The following is an 18,536-nucleotide window of genomic DNA, read 5'->3' on the forward strand; positions in this document are numbered from 1 at the left end:
GGAAGGTTTACCACTATGGCAGATACAGGCACACATTGCTAATAAGAGACGGGTAATGGTTGAAAGTTAAGCATTATGAATTTCTTTCACACAAGCTATTTTGCATTTATCTGTGCCGCATCAGTAGCAGAACTGCATGGGATTGACACAGCTCAATGAGTTATAATAATTGAGGAAATGCTATCTTATGCATGGGCTTTGGTGTTAACTAATTTGATGCCAGGCAGTTTTAAAACCCATATTCCTTTTTAAAATGTTTTTTGTCTATTCAGATAAGTTTATTTAATTTGATCTCAGGCTAGCAGTCATGGTGACCACAATGCCAGCAACATTCATGTAGGATTCATATCCCAAAGTATCACCAATTAGAAGCAAACTTGGCCATGAGCCATTGAGTCCAAGGATTTGTCCGGCAGGCAAAAGTTCACTGTATGGTGACCTCAGATGATGTACAAGGAGAAGACAGAAAACGGTGACCAAATGACTGATAACTGATGTCCAGACTTAAAGTAGAACTAAAGGTAAAGATTGCAAGCAGGCAGGTTTTTTTTTGCAGAATAGATAAATAAAAAATATACTTACCTGCTTGATGCCATTTTTTTAAAAAAACTTACCTGTCCTTGTTCCATTGTTCACCTGGTCCGCTTCCGGTTTTGGGATCGTTGGCCATTTAAATTGGTGTTACTTATGCATGCATGCATGCATATTCATTTTCAGCAGTTGGGGTTGTGCTAGGATACCTAAATATCCAACATCATACACTTAGCTCTGCTTGTGTAGCTCAATGTATATTTCAGAAAGATTGCAAACAGGCAGGTAGGTATATTTAAATACTGAAGGGACATTTATTGACCCTTTTGCAATAAACAACTTGCATTATTGCAATTTTACTTTTAAGATGCTTTTGCAGAGTAAGCACTTTTTGAGTCATAGGTTGGACAAAGGTTAGTTGGGCCGAGCCAGGTTGAGCAAACAAGGCCAAAGCAAAGAGAAGACAGTTGATCATCCGAATACAGAAGACTTAAAGGGCTAGATTCTCACTTCTGATTCAACAAAGTGAATTTATTGGCATTTCAGCAGCTTATCATTTGTAGACTTTTTAGGTTCCTACCAAACATATTGGTACAGACGAGTGGAAAGGAAAGTACACAGGATGTATTGTGTTTACAAACAATCAATACATCTGATCAGAATTCTGATCACTTTTTATCTATGGATAAACTTTTGTCAGGACAGAATCCCAGACATGTGTGTGCAGTGTTTTGGTACTGACCCACTGATTGGAATATTGATGGAATTGGTGGGTTGAGCACCAACTTGGTAATGGAAATGCTCGGGTGTACTGGGCCTTATGCAATATTCCTGCAATTGTCATACATATGAAATGTAAATTAGTTCATTTTGCTATCCCAATACCTTTAAGAAAAAAAAAAAGTAAAAAGCGTCATCTAACATATTTATACACATCTCTGTCTCGCTCATTAGCATTGCATAATTACGCTCTGTACAGCCACATTCATCATCATCATATGATGCTGAAATTTCAAACTTGTGCTTTGCACAGCTCTACCCATGCACGAATAGACAATGCCGTTTATGTCTCACTAAGCGCGAAGAATGTTTTTAGCTATGTTTTATTCAATATTAACTATGATGTAGGTTGTTTGTGGCAGCATTATGACATTTTTCTGGTGGGTCCTCTGTTATTTTCTCGTCTGTTGCTTCAGCCCTGCACATTGATGGGATTTTTAATCGAGTGTTTGTGTGGATTATTGATTTTTTGTTGCTCCCTGTGGGGATTGTTTGATACAATAACTTTTACTACTTGTTTCACATTGTGTTACAGGTTCTACTGTTGTAATTATTAAGCTTTAGAAAAATCCTTTATCCTCATGGTTACTTTCCTTTCTCTTTCTCCCTCTCTCGCAAATTGGCCTTATTGGTAGGACTAAATACATTTCAGCACTGCAAAATTGATGTGAATTATTTTTATTATGAGTTGCATGGGGATGAGTCCTAGGGAATTATACCTAATAGAAACATATATAATGTGACTATATCTGTATTTTCATTATATTTTTCTGTTCTTATAAATTGCTACACTTTGCACTGGTGGTTGGTGCTGGCTCACCTATGATGAGAGTCTTAAATTATTGTCGCTGGAAATGACCTTTCATGAGTGACAGAGGACCGAACGAGTACTGTACACACTGTGCCGGTCTGTTCTATGGATAGGGGTGGTAAAAGAATAAACGAGTGGCACTGTGCTCTACTCCCTTAACCCGTATTTGCAGTGGTTTATGGTTGGTGAATCATGGATTTGTTAGGAAGAACGACCTTGAAAGTGACCTCTGTGCACTTGTCAGATTCTCACCCAAGATGAGCTCAACTGTTGGTATCGGGAGAGAATTATCTGACGTGTGTACAGAGCCTAAGTGGCCACTCAGTCTTCACCAGAGCACCCCACATGGCATGACTGACCACCACCCTTTGTTGACAATGGATAAGTTTGCTGTGGATAATCAACAGGTCATGGCACCTAGAGTTGCCCCACCGCAGACAGTAGAATACCCACAAAGCAAATGGTGGGCAAGACTAGCACTGGGCAGATTTCTTCAGTAGACTGGAAGGAGGTTGTGGCAGGCAGTAGAGAAAGTCATGGTAGGCAGCAGAGAGACATGGTCAGTAGATCAAGCATAAACATCATAGCAGACACCAGACAGACATGGTTAGTAGACTGAAGAAGGTGGCAAATGGCTGGCAGATATGATCAGGTCAGACAGGATTTGACCAGGTAGTGAAAACCCCTCCTAAGTTTCCGTTAACCAGGCTAGCAAAAGACCTCGAGCAGTAGCAATGCTTGCAGGAGCTGCTAAGAAATGACAGAAGGGTTCTACCATCACAAGGGGATTGTAATACCCTTCATAGCCCATCAAAATGCAGGGTAAAACATGTTTGTATGAACCAATGCACAAATGCATGCTCTGCATCAATCAAATTGCTCACCTTGCACAGAAGCATGACCCAGGCACCAATGACCTTAGAAGATTCATTACCATAAGTAAATTATTCTATTAAACTATGAAAAGAAACATAAGTGATCAATCGTCTTCACACTGTCAACAGGATTTTGCTTTTCACACGGCTGGATAATTGAAGTGAACATATTGACACATAGAGCCTGATTTATTAAAGCTCTCCAGGACCAGAGAGCAAGATATTTCATGAGAGAACATGGGTGATCCAACAAACCAAGAATGGATCTGTTCGAGGATTGAAAACATTTGCCAAACAAGAAATCCATTCCAGATTTGCTGGATTACTTATTTTCCCCAATGATAGTCTATCTTCTCCAGATTTGGAGAGCTTTAATAAATCAGGCCTAATGTATTGTGTGAAGAGTCTCCAATTCTTTAATTAAGTCTTCCCTACTGAAGATTTACTAATGACGTAGTTGTACAAGAGGTCTAACGTAACCAGTCCTGGGTTATATTATATATAACTAATATTTCCTAATTCATTTCAAATTTATGCTTACAGCATCTTTTACAAAACTGTCTTCTTTCATTCATATCATATAGTTGCCGTATCTTAGGTTCTCTGAAGGAGTCAAACTTTAAATATTCAGCAACCTCGGTCTCTCTTTGACTTAAAAACCAATTAAGTGATCTGTTGCAGCAATCCTCCCCTCCTTTATACTGCAAATCTCAAAGCCCTGTTCAAGCTGACCTGCCTATTTTTTGGGGTCATTCAGAGGTGGACAATATATCAGTGAGAAGGGAGATAAAAAGCAATTTTGTTTGTCAGAGAAGAAAAAAAAAAGCAAGGGGGATTTGAGTTTGCCAACACAAGCTAATACATGCAATGAGAATCTGAGCCTTTTTCCTTTTTAAGGATTGGAGATTTTTATTTAAGACACGGTTGCTCAGAGGTTAGCACTCCGGCTTTTGCAGCGCTAGAGGTCCCAGGTTCAAATCTCGGCCAAGACATTATCTGCATGGAGTTTGCAAGTTCTCCCTGTGTTTGTGTGGGTTTCCTTCTGGTACTCCCATTTCTTCCCAAATTCCAAAAACATGGAGTTAGTTTAACTGGCTTCCCACAAAAAATTGACCTTAGACTGTATTACTTTGGTAGGGACATTAGATTGTGAGCCCCTTTGAGGGACAATCAGTGATATGACTGTGGTCGCTGTGTAATATGTCAGCGGTATATAAATACTATGTAATAATAATAATAAAGAGAAATACAAAAGCTGAATTTAAAATAACATAGACAATTAAAGTAAGTTACAATGTACACATTACAGGGAGAATCTGAGTTTTTTTATGGATTTGACTTTTTTTTATGTTTTCCAGCATAGTCCTAGTCCTTGTGCAGATTTTTTTTTTCTCTTCTTTAATAATTTTTGCATTGGGGAGGCCTATATAACCACCAATAGAAAACAATAGACTCTTTGTAGTAATGATTGGTTACCAGGGATCATGTAATTAGGGCTACTTTAAAAATGCTTTTTACTCAAAATAATAAAAGGAGAATGGTAAAGCTGCAAGAGGCTGATACCGAGTCAAATTCAGGTACACACAGTGCTTGCGTTAAAAAAAAATACATATAGTTAATTTGTAGCTGTCTGGAGTTTAGCTTTAATAATGGGTCCACTTTTCAAAGATGATTTGTCAAAGCAGAAATATAGTCAGGTTCCACAGACCTGATTAGGAGTTCACCTATGTAGTAAGGATACTTCCCATTTAATTCCAAATGGCCATAGTGTACTAGACAGGGGGACCAGGTTTGCTAATATTACCAGCTGGTATGCAAAAAACGTGAGAAGGTGCCACCATGTGAAGAGATAGCTTAGTGTCTTTCTCAATCTTTTTAACATGAAGGGACCTTTAAAATCATAGTCAGGTCTTAGGGAACCCCTGCTATTACTATATCCACAGCTCCCAGGTTATTAGCATGAGGGTCAACAGGAAGAAGGCCTCTTACATTTATGGCCATTGGAAGGATGCCACTCTTACAGGTAGCCATAAAATATCATCAAACTGACCATGGAAACATGTTACTCATTGCTTATGAAACCCCTATTAACCTTTGGAGCAACGATCGCCAACCAGTGTCCCGCAAGAAAATTTTGGGGGTCCGTGTCTCTTGTCAGTGCACCCCCAAGCGGGGTCAGGAGAAGGACCCTGCTGGGGTGACGCAGCGGCAAGAGCCACAGACCATGTCCCCCATACAGTTCCCAGGCTCAGGGAAGTGGGCGAGCTGTGTCCCTGGAGATCCCTGATAGATTGGGCGGGGTATGTATTCATGTTGTCACTTTGGGGGAGGTTTCTCCCCCTTTGAGTGACACCCGTCTCCCCGCGCATGCGCGGTCGGGAGTCGGTAATTTTAGTAATCCGCGGGACCAAAAAGGTGGGCGACCACTGCTCTGGAGGAACCCTGGTTGAGAAACACTGGCTTAATGTATTTAGAGGGTTAGTGATTGTGACGTTTTAGAAAATTAATGGACTTGTCCATTTACCATCCTGGCAAATATGTCTTAATTTTTTTGCCCTGAAATGTGCCCTTGTTCAAAAAGAGCATTCTGTTCACTGTTGGGGGTTGCTATTATTGTCTGTTACATCAGGGTGACCCAGCAGCCACACATCAAGGAGGAAAGGATTCTGAATGCATTGCCCGAATGGTTGCCCTTGAATGTTCATTTAGTGAGGAGCGGTTGCAAGCAGATTACAGAATAAAAAAATGCAAGTGAAACAAAAAGTTATGTGTATGAGCTGTAAACAAAATTATTCCTCTGTTTTATGCACTTTTTGGTGTTTTCTAGTTGAGCCAGTACTGGCTAAAGGGTCTGCATTGTTGTTGGTAATCGGCTGGGTGTGCTCTTGCTTCTAGGAGCATGTATACAACATATCCACGTGATATGAATAGAAAGGCAAGGAGAGCAAAGCATTCTGACACTTCAGGAAGTGTCGGAGAAATGTAACAATGACTGCAGCAGAAAACAAATTCCAGCCTTTCTCAACCAGGTTTCTTCCTGAGGTTGCCACAGTTTCCAACTGCAATGACAAATTAATCTTCAACCCATATTGACCAACAATACAAGTGGGCAAGTGAGTTCCAATGTGAGTGGTCACTTCTGCACTGATCACTATTGTTAACGGAATACCCAATTTTTACTGTCTGCATGGTTTAGTTCCTCCAATACAAAAAGTATGAGGACATCTGGTTCCGGCACCCAATGTAGTGGCAGTGTGCAGGACGGCTCCGGCTTCATCTCATTTCAGTGCCTCACTGAGTTTACTGAGTTCTGTGTAGTAAGAGTGCGGACAGCGGAGGACAGGTGGAGCCCTTCATCTCGGGCCCCCAGTCCTCCAAACAATCCCAGCATAAACAGGCAAGGAGGAAGGCATCCCAGGCCAAGATGGCCAACGCCACACAGGACAACGCAAAGGATTCCTCCAGCCCAGGTAGAACTGAATCCTCTACTCACCCCTACATGGCCATAGACTGCACTAAGCTAGCCATAGAGGTCTCCCAGCATCTTAAGCCCACTTTGCTGCAGGACATCAGGGAAGTCTTACAGCAGCATCTGCAACCTATACCAGAAATTGTCACTAAACATGGTGAAGAGTTGCAAACTATGCAGCAACGCATTAGTGATCTGGAAGATTTATTGAGCATACGTACACAGCAGCAGCAAGTGATCAGTACCAGAAACCACAGAAAAAAGTTACAGACATGAAAAATAGAGCTTGCCGCAATAATTTGCGTGTTATTGGTGTCCCTGAGACATATAAGACATCTGAGCTAAAAAAACTCTGCTCCATTACTCTTCACAAACCTTGGGGCTTAAAATACCTATGAAGATAGAAAGGGCCCACAGATTGGGACCCCCCCAGCGCAACAAACCATTCCCTCACCAGATTATAGTGCATTATCTCCACTTCACCGACAAGATGTTTCTTTTAAAAGCATATCGGGGGTATGATCACTTTTGCATTGATGATAATAGAATCCTGCTGTTCTCCGACTACTCTAATGAGACCACTAAACAGCGCCGGGCCTTCTCTCCCTTCTGCAAGCAACTTATTGAGAAGGGTTCTTGCTTTGCCTTAATTTACCCTGCAGTGTTTAAAATATTTCTCATGCTCAGGGAACCACAAATTTTTAAACTTCCCTTAGAGGCTGCTGACTTTATTAAATCTCTACAAAAAGTATGAGAAAAGTTGACACAGACAGCTGTCCATTGGTTAGTACATTACATTAAAACTTACCATTTATACATTTAACTAAAGTCACCGATGGTTGCAGAGTCTCTTTAAACAGCTTTATTTCTGTATCCTGATGTTGCTTTTTAGGACAGCACAGGGTACAGCTTGTTCTCCAAAGGGATATTGTTGGAAGTTCCAGCTGTGTTAAAAGCCCGGCTATATCATATTATTACCATCTCAAAGTGTCATTGTTATGTCCTGTGCTGTGAGAGGCTTCATATTCTACTTTAATACAGTGTCCCACTTACTAGACAGGGGAACAATCATCGTCTCAGTTCCCTCCACCTGCCACTGTTTAACTATTGGTTACAAGCTTCAGCTGAAAGACAAATGATCCTTTATGCTTGAAAGCAGTTTTGTGTCCCAAAAAAAGAAAAAAAGAATAACTTGCAGCATTTCCCCCTCCCTTGTCATTGCTACCAGCTTACTGATCTACTGCAAACTTGTATCATCACAGCTAGGGATTAGCGAGCAAGTGATCTCCCGGGAATTCAGCTGTTTTCGCTTACTGAAATTGTAAGGGAGAATGGCCGGTGTAAATTCGCCGATCGAGCTCGAATTAAAGAAAAAAAAAAAAAAAAGATTGAGGGGTATGCTGATCAATAAATGCAGCACCAGCTGATCAGCTCAGTGTGCGATCCCTGGCACTAGAGGTAAAATGGGCACAAGTCTCCCCATTCAAAACCTCTAGTGCTCTCTGATTGACTGAGGAAAGCTTTCCAATTAGGGAGCACTAGAGGTTTGAATGGGGAAACTTGTCCCAATTTACCTCTAGTGCCGGGGATTGCAAACAGGATTCCCAGGGCCGCAAGAATGATTGCAGGCCTGAGAATCCACTGCGATCCCTGGCAATAGAGGGTATTTTACCTCTAGTGCCAGGGATCTTCTCAATGAATGCGACCATGGCCGCATTCATTGAGAACAGTGTGCGATCCCCAGCACTAGAACTTCATTACCTCCAGTGCCCCAGGGATCGCAAACAAGAGGATTCCCAGGGAATCCTGTGAATCCTCCTGTTATATTTTCCTCGATCTTCCAATGGTTTCGCGAAATCGGTTCGGCGAAATTTCGTGGAACCATCAGATGTTCGAGGAAATTTTCATCCCTAATCGCAGCAATAGGACGGGTAAACCATTCAGCACCATGATGAGAGCCAAACTTTTACCCTCAATCTGCCCAGTACTGAATGGCGGACGTTTCCAGCCTGGAGTGTTGGTTACACCTGATTTTTTGCTGTGTTTTACTAGGGCTCTATTCATTTTGTGGTTTGGTCATTTGAAATAGTCATAACTTTTTGGATAATGGATAAAATGGTGATGGGCCATCGCACACGGTAGATCTTGATGATGTCATAGACTATCTTAGATGACCCAGCAAACCTGGGATGAATTTAGTCCAGGATTGAAAATAATTGCCAATTAATGACAAATGAATTTGAAGAAACTCATTCTAGGTTTGCTGGATCACCCAGGTTCCTCCCCATGATAGTCTATCGTCTCCAGTCTTGGCTTTATTAAATTGGACATCTTGTTTTATGTTGTATATGGGTTCGGGGTGTCATTCACAATAAAAAGCAGGAGATTTCCATCCTACACAAAAATAAATGCAAAAAAAACCAAAGCCCATTTTGTGAATTTTGCTCATCTCCGTTGCTTTCCATTTAACGTTAAATATGAAGCTTTTTTCCTCCCTTGTTTGCATATTTCTGGCCAATTTCAAATCACAAGACAGAGCTGCTTAATAATCATCTTTATAAATAGTATTTGTTAACTTGCTTTTTTATGTACGGGTTTGGAAGGTATTCGCTATGCCATCTGTCGCCACGAGGGAGCCGCGGGCATGAGGAATGTTGCTAATATACAAGCATTTGTTTGTTAAATGCACATAGGCGTAGTCACACCCTCATGACCAAAATAAAGGATATTGTACTTGTACAGACATAAGGGTGCAGGATAGGCAAGGGACACTCCTAAGGAATATTTCAGAGGCCTAAATGAAATATCAGTTTTAAGTAAAGAAAAAAGATAAAGTTGAAATAATGTTACCTTTGTAATTCTGTTTTTCCAGTCTTGTGTTTCAATCATCCCTGCCAAACCAGCACTGGTTAGGCTGGTGACTTCACAATCTAGAACTGAATTATTTGTCCTAGACACCACAGTTATCAGTGCAAAAAGTATCGGGAATACCAAGATGTTCCATTTTTCAGGAGTAGAAATAAAATGTTTCAATGTGAGAAAATCTGACTTCTCCAAAAAAAAGTCATGTCTGTAACACGGTGACTTCTCTCCTTACACATAATATCCTTCTCTTCTTCTAGGAATGTGTAATTACTTGGCACAGCCATTCTGCCCCTACCTCTACGTCTCTTCATACCCTTTTATGTAGCCAATGAGGAAAGAGTAAAGACATAATACAATCGAGCGTCACTTGAGTCTAAATATGTTGTAGCTACTGACATCACTTCCGAAATGGCGGCACCCAGTGGCTTTCACGGGGCTTTTGGATGTCTACACAAGGGTGGCTTTTCTAGGTACAAACCGTGCCTAAAATGCATTAAATGCAAATATACTACTATGGGAATGGTCTAGAGAAAGGCTCTCTTTAGCCATGCCCTACCCAATCCAAAATTAAAAATAAAGTGTTGGGAAAAGATATTGCAGTATAATATTGAATGGCATATTATTTTCAATTTGAAATTTATCTTCAAGATAGGTGACATGGTGGCTTGGCGGCTAGTACTCTAATCTTGAAGCTCCAGGATCACTCGTTCCATGTCACTCTGGTTTTCACCAACATTCAAAACATTGACTTCTCTTTATATTAACCTATGTCAAAGTCATATGACTATGGTAGGGACATTAGATTGTGAGCTCCTTTGAGGGACAACAAGTGATATGACTATGGACTATGAAAGCATTACATAATATGTTGGTGCCATATAAATATGATATTAAATTTTTCGATTATACCATTGATTGTGTTATTTTTGTGTTTTCAGAAAAGAATAGAGTCTAATACTTGAGATCTTCGTCCCTGAAATGTTCTTCAACCCTTCATAAATACTGTGATACAGATTAAAAAGCAACCTCTTTAGAGACTTCCACTAATGTTGAATCATCTCACCCTCAAGTTCCGGTTTGGTGGGCTTTTGGAGAAGTCCACAGAAGCTAAGGGCTGTTTTCAACCTTCCAGCACCTTGAACTGATTTTCCTTGTAAGGAATTGCTATGAGCATTTATGTTTATTGATGGGAAATGAGGACACGGGATTGTAAACAATGCATGAGATAATGTACTCCCTGCTGTAAATGATAAGGATTCTGGCATACCTCGAAGAGTTTATTGCCGATATAACCGCACAAGGCTTGCAGGGAAAGTATTCATTGTGTACAGCTTAACAATGAACTTTTCTTACTTGTTCCCTCTTGGTCCTTTGAATTAACGATTTAATGTGTTTTGTTATAAAGGATGCAGGATCTACCCGGTGACCACTGCTCTCCTTGAAGGTCTGGTAGATGACGACTGGACCAGGGGGCTACCAGTCACTGTAAAAATGCCAAATGATTCTTTGCAACTCCATGTCTATGCCGCATTAGCAGCTGCAGAATTCTGTCCTTGCATTTTGTCTTCTCCACCTTCTTCACTAATTTTATTGGACAGTGTAGGAGGTTGGGAGTAGAAGAAATGAGGACAAATGCCTGAAAAGACGTAGAAATGAGCCGGAAAGCCAGCCCATGTGCAGCAGGTTGGGTGGGAAAGCAATCAAAGTTTTGCTGATTTTTAGGTTGTCCTAACTTTTTAAATCTGGTAAAAAAAGGGCCGAAAAAAATGGCGGTTGATCATGCCAAACATTCATAGCACATGATGTGTTATTATATTGGGACAAAGAGAAACAGAACAGGCAAAAGCTGACATGTGGTCCAAATGTTGGTTGGGTGGATAGGGCTTCAAGTAGGCTGACTATAGTCATGTGAACGTCCTGGGTGACACTTTAACAGCTATTAGACTATATAAACGGCATTATATGAATATGCCGTTCATACAAATATAATTCCATTTTATATTGTATATAGGATGACCCAATCACTGTCTATAAATCAACACAAACATAATAGATGGTATTCTCCGTTCTTTAAATATTCTGTATTTTTGGAATTTTGGACATTTGACATGTACTACAAAATATAGGAAGGGAAATCATATGACCACATGCTGCCAAGTATGGGCAAATCCATCTAAATCCTATTATTTAGCGACAAGTGGATTCCAGTGGGCTGAATATCTAGGCAGCTTTGTGTATCCCTCATGGACACCATGACCAAGCTCTCCATGTTGGTATTTTGCTTATATGGTCTTTAAGGCCATCACTCCTCTGGCTGAATTCTCTGTAATTTAGAATGAATAAATAGTTGCATTTTAAGAAAGTTCTACCTCTGCAAAAGTACATGTAAACCCTTATAGGATGGCATTAAGTTTGCTGAAGCATTGTCTATTATAAACAATTACCATGATCATTTCTTATGGATTTCATTTCTTTATACTTTATGTCTCACCACTTTCTGTCTACATGCATGCACTTGATCCAGCAACAAGCCATTTTCCTCCAGAATTTGCTAGAGTTTCCTTAAGGTATAAGCTGATTAACCACCCATCTGATGATTTCTGCCTAGTTCCGGGTACAAAGCCACCTACATGACACCAATGATATTTTAGCTGTCGTTAAGGATTGTGTTTTGACAAAACAAGACAAGATTGGGTTCCACAAGACTTGAAAATTATTTAAAGGGTTCCTCTGGGGTAAAAATGTTGAGAAACATTGCTCTAGAAGCACCAAGAAAAAAAAGGCTACAAGTGTGCCATGAGCAATTTTTGCCTCTCAGGTCAGTTCAAGTGACACCAATGGTCTTGTTGGCTATCTGTAAGGATGACATTCTTCCCAATGGCCAACAATGTAAGAGACATTCTTCCTACTGATCACCACACTATTATGATATGAGCTTTGGATATAGTAATTATAGCAGGGTTCCCTAATATCTGAAAGTCCTGCAGTCCATCTGAGAGGTAACAGAGTCCCTCCATGTCCAACAATAGAAAGCATCTGATAACTGATTTTAACTTTAACAACTACACCTTAATAACATGATGGATGGATGGATGGATGGATGCTGAATACAAGCCTGAATGTGATAATAGATAACAAGCCTCTCATAAATTTAGTATTAGCTGTTTTTGTTTCCTGTAGCCAGACCATAAAGCTCTTGAGTTATTGACTCCTTGACTGCAAGACGATTTGGACGATGCTATCGAAAAATTCTGAAACACTGCATGTGTCAAATTCTTGCAACATTTATTAAATGAATGCTAACAATTGTTGGTTATTTGCATGTGCAATTTTCCATAGCTGTGTTGTGCCATGTATATTATCCTTCCGAAAATTTCTATACAAAGGATATCAGCAAAGGCGATAAGACCAGGTGAGTGACCCTTACACATGCCACCCCTGGAGTATATCACTTTAAGCAAAACTCTTTCCCCTCTCACACCACATGTGTTATTTGGCACATTATAACATGTGCTATAGTAACACATTGCATTGTATATGTTGTGGTGCATTGCCATTTTTAATTGTACGTTAACACAAATATAGAGCGCACGGCAGTAAACCACAACTTAAAGCTGTGGGTGTTCTGAGTGTATGGTGCCCTGTATGTTTAAAAATAGAGCAAGGTCTATTGTGTTGCTTGTTGAGTTGCACTGACAGCCCTTTGAAAATGAATAGTCTTCTAAAGCAATGTGCTTCAATGCTGAATTGTGGTGTGAATGGGCCATGAAAGGTATCATTAGCAACCAACCAGTAAGGCCCTTAATTGCATTGTAAAGAGGAAACTTGACAGAATCTATAGTCACATATTAAATGAAATAGGCTTACATCTGTATTTAAAAACACAAAAGAAATGTCCGCAAATGGAAATTACTTTAAAAAATTGCTCATACAAATAATTGTCTTTACTTTACTCTTTATTGTATGGCCAAGTGTTTGTGACCATCACAGCTAGAACATAAGGTCAACGATTTGAGGACATCCCTGCAAATAATTAGGGTCAGATTCCAATTTCGATGATTGGTAATGCCATACAAATACATTTTAGGTAATTGTGCACGAAGACTCTTTCTGTCCCCGGTACACAAAGACAACTCAATAAAATAAAGGTTGGATGAGTTTGGTGTGAAGGAGCTCTGGTGGTCTATAGAGAGCCCTGACCTCAACCCTACTGAGCACCTTTGGGGTCATTTGGAAAGTCAAATCTGAGCCAGGTCTTCTCTTACAACATTGGCACATGACCTCACAAATTTTCTTTTGATGGAATAGGCACAAATTCCCAGAGACTGGAAAATCTATTGGAAAGCCTTCCCAGAAGAGTGGAGGCTGGCACAAAGGGGTGACAACTTCATATTTAGGTCTATTATTTTTTAATGAGTTCCCAGATAAACTTATGTACAATATATTTAGGTTATGTGTATATGTTTGTTCCTTTTTCATGTTCCCAATTTATCAGGTACTATTCTGATCTGTTTAGTGGTCCCTATCTGGACCATGGCTTTTACTCCATCCTAAATAATTTTTTTACAATCTCCATTTCTTTTCAGAGGACCCCATTCTTTATCCTTATTTCACATTACATTTAAATAAGTTGCCCTACCATGGTTAAAGCAATCACGGTTGAAGGAACCTCATAGCGAGCAGAACTATAATATCATCTGGCAGTTAAATTGGCTGAGCCCTACGACACTTGTTATTGATCGATATAGTAAAACTCAGATTTAGTAAAACTCAGACTTAGATTCCATCCAAGCTTGAATTTCACTTTTGCAAGCACCTCTACAATTTACAAAAAAATTTAAACTTTGTATTTGTATTAAGCTTTGCATTACTAAAAAAATACAATTCCATTAAAATCTTCATGAGGTCATTACTTCAAGTACAATAAACACCAACAAAAATGTAACTTTACTTTTGGTGACCAGGGCAAAAGTATTATTTGATGACATTGTCTCCAAGGGACTTTATCCCCTTGCCCTTGTAAACTGCAGAGAAGTCTGCACAGAGCCCCATCATGATTGTAAGCTCTTTTAGGAAGGGTCCTCTCCTCCTGTGTCACTGTCTGTGTCTGTCTGCCATTTGTAACCCCTTTTTAATGTTCAGAGCTACGTAATATGTTAGCGCTACATAAATAAAGTTTATTAATAATAATAATAATAATAATAATAATAATGATTATGTGGATTTTGACATTTTCTACTTAAAGCAGCCCTGCATTTATGGGGGCATTCATGAACCTCTTAGTGAAGCTCCAGAGAAGGTGCCTCCTGTCCTTTTATTGCTACAATTCTTTAACTTTTTTTTCAAAGTCAACAATTGCACAGGATTAAGCGTGTTCCTTGACACCCATGTGATGTTCCAACAAAAATGGATTAAAAATGCTTAAAACATTTGCGGCAGACATTGCTCTCTATACATTGTGTGAGGTCTATGGGCATGGAATACGATACATGAAATGGTAAACATAGCGGGTAACTGTATAGTGTGATGGAGCTCCATTCTGTGCAAATGTAGAAACTGACGGTTGCTCTGCCAGAATCTACTATTAACCTCAACATTCCCAAATGCAATGCAATTGAACAAAGATACAGCCTGGGTTACAACCATGGCTGCCCCAATGGACACACTGGATCTGTGAGTGTAGGTCATTTACAGCAGTGGTCCCCAACCTTTTTCAGCTCGCGGACCACTAAATGCACGGACTCTGGACTGCGCATGTGCGGGGAGCTGTGTATCACCCAAAGGGCAAGAAACTTCCCCCAGGGTAGCGCGATGATGTCAAAACGCTCAGATCTGTGATGAGAGAGTGGGCTGGTTATGTCCCCAAGTGGGGGGGTCCTTCTCCTGACCCTGCTGGGGGGTGCACCAGCTAGAGCCATGGCCAACTATTGGGTTGGAGGCTGGAGGTTGGGGACCCCTGATTTACAGGATTAGCAGGTGAAAATAAAGAATAGCATTTTAAAAAATAAGTTAGCCACCAAATCTAAAGACTGGTTGACTGCCATGTATGGCAGCTTATTATTGTTTAGTTGGGCTTCAAAGTGGAACTTAGCATAAGCTTGGTTTACATTTTTTGAATGTTCTTTTGCCCAGGGTCACATTGCCCAAGCTGAACCAATCAATGGGCCAAAGAAGCCAAACCCCGCGAAAGAATGCGCAAAGACATTGGCACCTAAAGACGTCCCATTGCTGGATTGCAGGTACACGCTGAAAATTTAGTTCTTCTTTAAAATGACGTCAAGGTGATTACCACTCAACTTCATTTTTGGCATTCTGCATTTTATTTTTATTACCTTCCAAGAACAAAGATGTGTTTTTTCCCCTGTTAACACCGTTCTATTTATATACCCAGATTTCTCGATTTATGCTGATATATGTAATTAGAGCGCTGCGTTTTTATTTGCACGTGGTGTTTCCAGAGCTATTAGTGGCTTTTCGCACATACCCGTCTGTTACCTTCCCAGGAAAGGGACATTAATACAGTTATAAATAATTCTCACACGTGCCGACTTTGCTTCCCCCCTACACCTTCGTAATATTGTACCTTTAATCAATGCATTCGCCATGATGCGGCCAGATGGTGTACATCAACATTAAAATCATGACGGATCGGGGCCTCCCTGTACACATCCTCCAGAATCAAATAAATGGGTGAAAAAACTCAGGAGCCAAAACTGCTTACCCAACAATTAGATGGAACGTTTGTCAAAAAAGGGTTTCTATTCCAAATGGTATATTTAAAAAAAATTATAGCAAATGTAAAACCTAACTGGATAATGTTTAGCTCCATGGGTTATGCACAATTGTCATTTCTTTTGCAAAAAAATACTTTTTTTTCACCTTGCTGATCTCCTAATCCATTGCTTGCTCCAGCATCTGCTGCACATGATTGCTTTGGACCGGCTACCTGATAGTGACAACAGGGGACACAGGCCTGTGCAATGTGTGTCAGCAAGGCTGCTTGTAGTCACCACCAGGAACGCATGGGACAGAATGACAATGCAGAAGTACAACTAATAGACAGTTGCATCTAAGAGCCATTTCAGACTTGCAATGAGCTGCAGTGTTCTGCAGCAGGCTCTACCAAAGTTTTCAGTTCTTATTTGAGTGAACGGGAGCAGACATGGACCCTCATTTTGCACGTGACAATTTGCTATTTAGGATCTGGCTGTAAATGTGGATGACAGAGGAGTAATAGGTCAGCGGGCAGGGGCCAAGTATAGCAAAAAAAGACCATGCAGCTGCTAAGATGCCCCGAAACACAGGGGTCCCCAAACTGTCTGACTATAAAAGTTGGCAATAATTTATCTTCAATACATATGAATAAAAAAAAATACCACTGCCCCCACAGACACCCTACATCCTAAAACGGCTCCCACAGACACCCCAAATCATAGCACTGCTCCCGCAGACACCTCAGATCATAGCACTGCCCCAACAGACACCCCAGATCATGACACTGGTCCCAAAGGTACCCTGTATCATGAGACTGCCCCACAGGCTTCCTATTGCATAAAACTGCCCGATAGGCACCCCAGATCATGTCACTGCCCCCACAGGTGCCACAGATCATAACACTGCCTCTACAGGTACCCCAGATCATAGCACTGCTCCCACCGGCACCCCAAATAATGACACTGTCCTTACAGGCGCCCTATATCATAGCACTGCTCATCCAGGCTTGGGGACTTTTTTAGACCAGGCAGTGTGCAAACTGTGCACCTTGGTATATTGTTTCAGCAAAAATTAGCTAACGCGCCACAATGCAGCATGAAAATAAGAGTCCTAAGTGTTTATATACTTTAATGGTTGCTCTACAGCACCCAATCACACACAATTATGGCATTATCTGGATAAAGACATTTACAGCTGAAGAAGATTTTCTGAATTACTTGGAGGACCTGTCCTGAGTTACACCACTTTTCACACGCCGCTTTCGTTGCCTTCTTAGAAATATCTTTTCAGAACCTCAATCAAAGAGAATTTCATCAACCAACTCAAAGACGTCAGAGGCTGTGATTTAAGAGAAAAAAAATCACCACTTTCCAATTAAAGCATCTTTTTTTTTTTGTTAACTCCCTTGTAGCAGACAACCGCCTCTTTGTTGTGTCTCTTGATGAGAGCGCCCACAGGGTAGCCAAGCTAAGCATTCCCACCAAAGATTACAAGAAGCAGCTTGTCCTAAAGCTGTGCCTGAGGAGCCGAGGCCAGGCCCCAGGTATTGCACATGCTTGGCTTCATGTGAATCAGCTGACTCAGCACCCTCCAGATATTGAGGGTGAAAATCTTTTGGGTGCAGCAGCATGCACGGCTATCGGCCAGCATTCTTATATTTGTGGTTCTTCAGCACCTGTGTATGTGCACCAAGTGTATGAGTATACAAACACATAGACCAGAGGGGGTATATAAGGCGTGTTAATACAATGAATATAAGTAGAACTGGTGTTAGGAATAATAATAATATTAATGTATTTATTGTAAATGATGTGTATAAAGCTGGCTACACACTGGTCAATACTACTGGACCCTAATATAGGGCTGTGGAATTGCTACATTCCAACCACTTTATACAGGGATGTTTTTAGGCAATATAGAGCCCTGGACGAATATGAAGTGGGGGGACCAAATGCACATAATTCCAGCTCATAACACCCCTGCTATTCTGCAAATTGGGGCTTGGAGAAGGTTGGGTCCCTAGGCAATTGTTTAGTTTGTCCTACCCTAAAAGTGGCCTGGAGTTTATCATACCACTGACTATTATATGTATAGTATATAAGAAAATAAATTAATTAATTAAATTAGAAAAAATGCAATGTACAGGGCAATTTATAGCTGCCAATGTGAGTGAGTGGTTGGTTATTTGCAATATGGAGTCAATGGGCTTCATTTATTAAAGGGTGAAGCTGCATGATCCAGCAAACCTGGAATTCTATTTGTGAGCAAATGTTTTCAATTCTGGACCAGATCCACTCCAGGTTTGCTGTTCACTGATGAAAGTGTATCTTCTCCAGCCTTGAAGAGCTCTAATAAATCAAGCATAATGATTTTGTAGGGGGAATTACCACTATGCTTTTGTCTGGTGCTCACCAAAAAGCTTGCTAAAGACATCCACCAAGCCCCCTTACCCAGCAACATTATCTGACATCGAACGGCATGCCCTCCTCCC

At 40.6% G+C, this 18,536-nt stretch overlaps 1 protein-coding gene across 2 annotated transcripts in view; it reads left to right on the forward strand.

The window, feature by feature from the left end:
- Positions 1 to 11,780, forward strand: part of TRIM44 (tripartite motif containing 44) — a 67,857-nt gene extending 56,077 nt beyond the window's left edge. For both annotated transcript variants that reach the window (XM_072422125.1, XM_072422124.1), the window contains exon 6: positions 10,270 to 11,780. The gene's annotated coding sequence lies outside the window, so the exon portion shown is untranslated. The remainder of the gene's footprint in view (positions 1 to 10,269) is intronic.
- The last annotated feature ends 6,756 nt before the right edge of the window (positions 11,781 to 18,536 follow it).

The sequence above is a fragment of the Pyxicephalus adspersus genome, chromosome 9 (genome assembly GCF_032062135.1).
Source record: "Pyxicephalus adspersus chromosome 9, UCB_Pads_2.0, whole genome shotgun sequence".
NCBI lineage: Eukaryota > Metazoa > Chordata > Amphibia > Anura > Pyxicephalidae > Pyxicephalus > Pyxicephalus adspersus.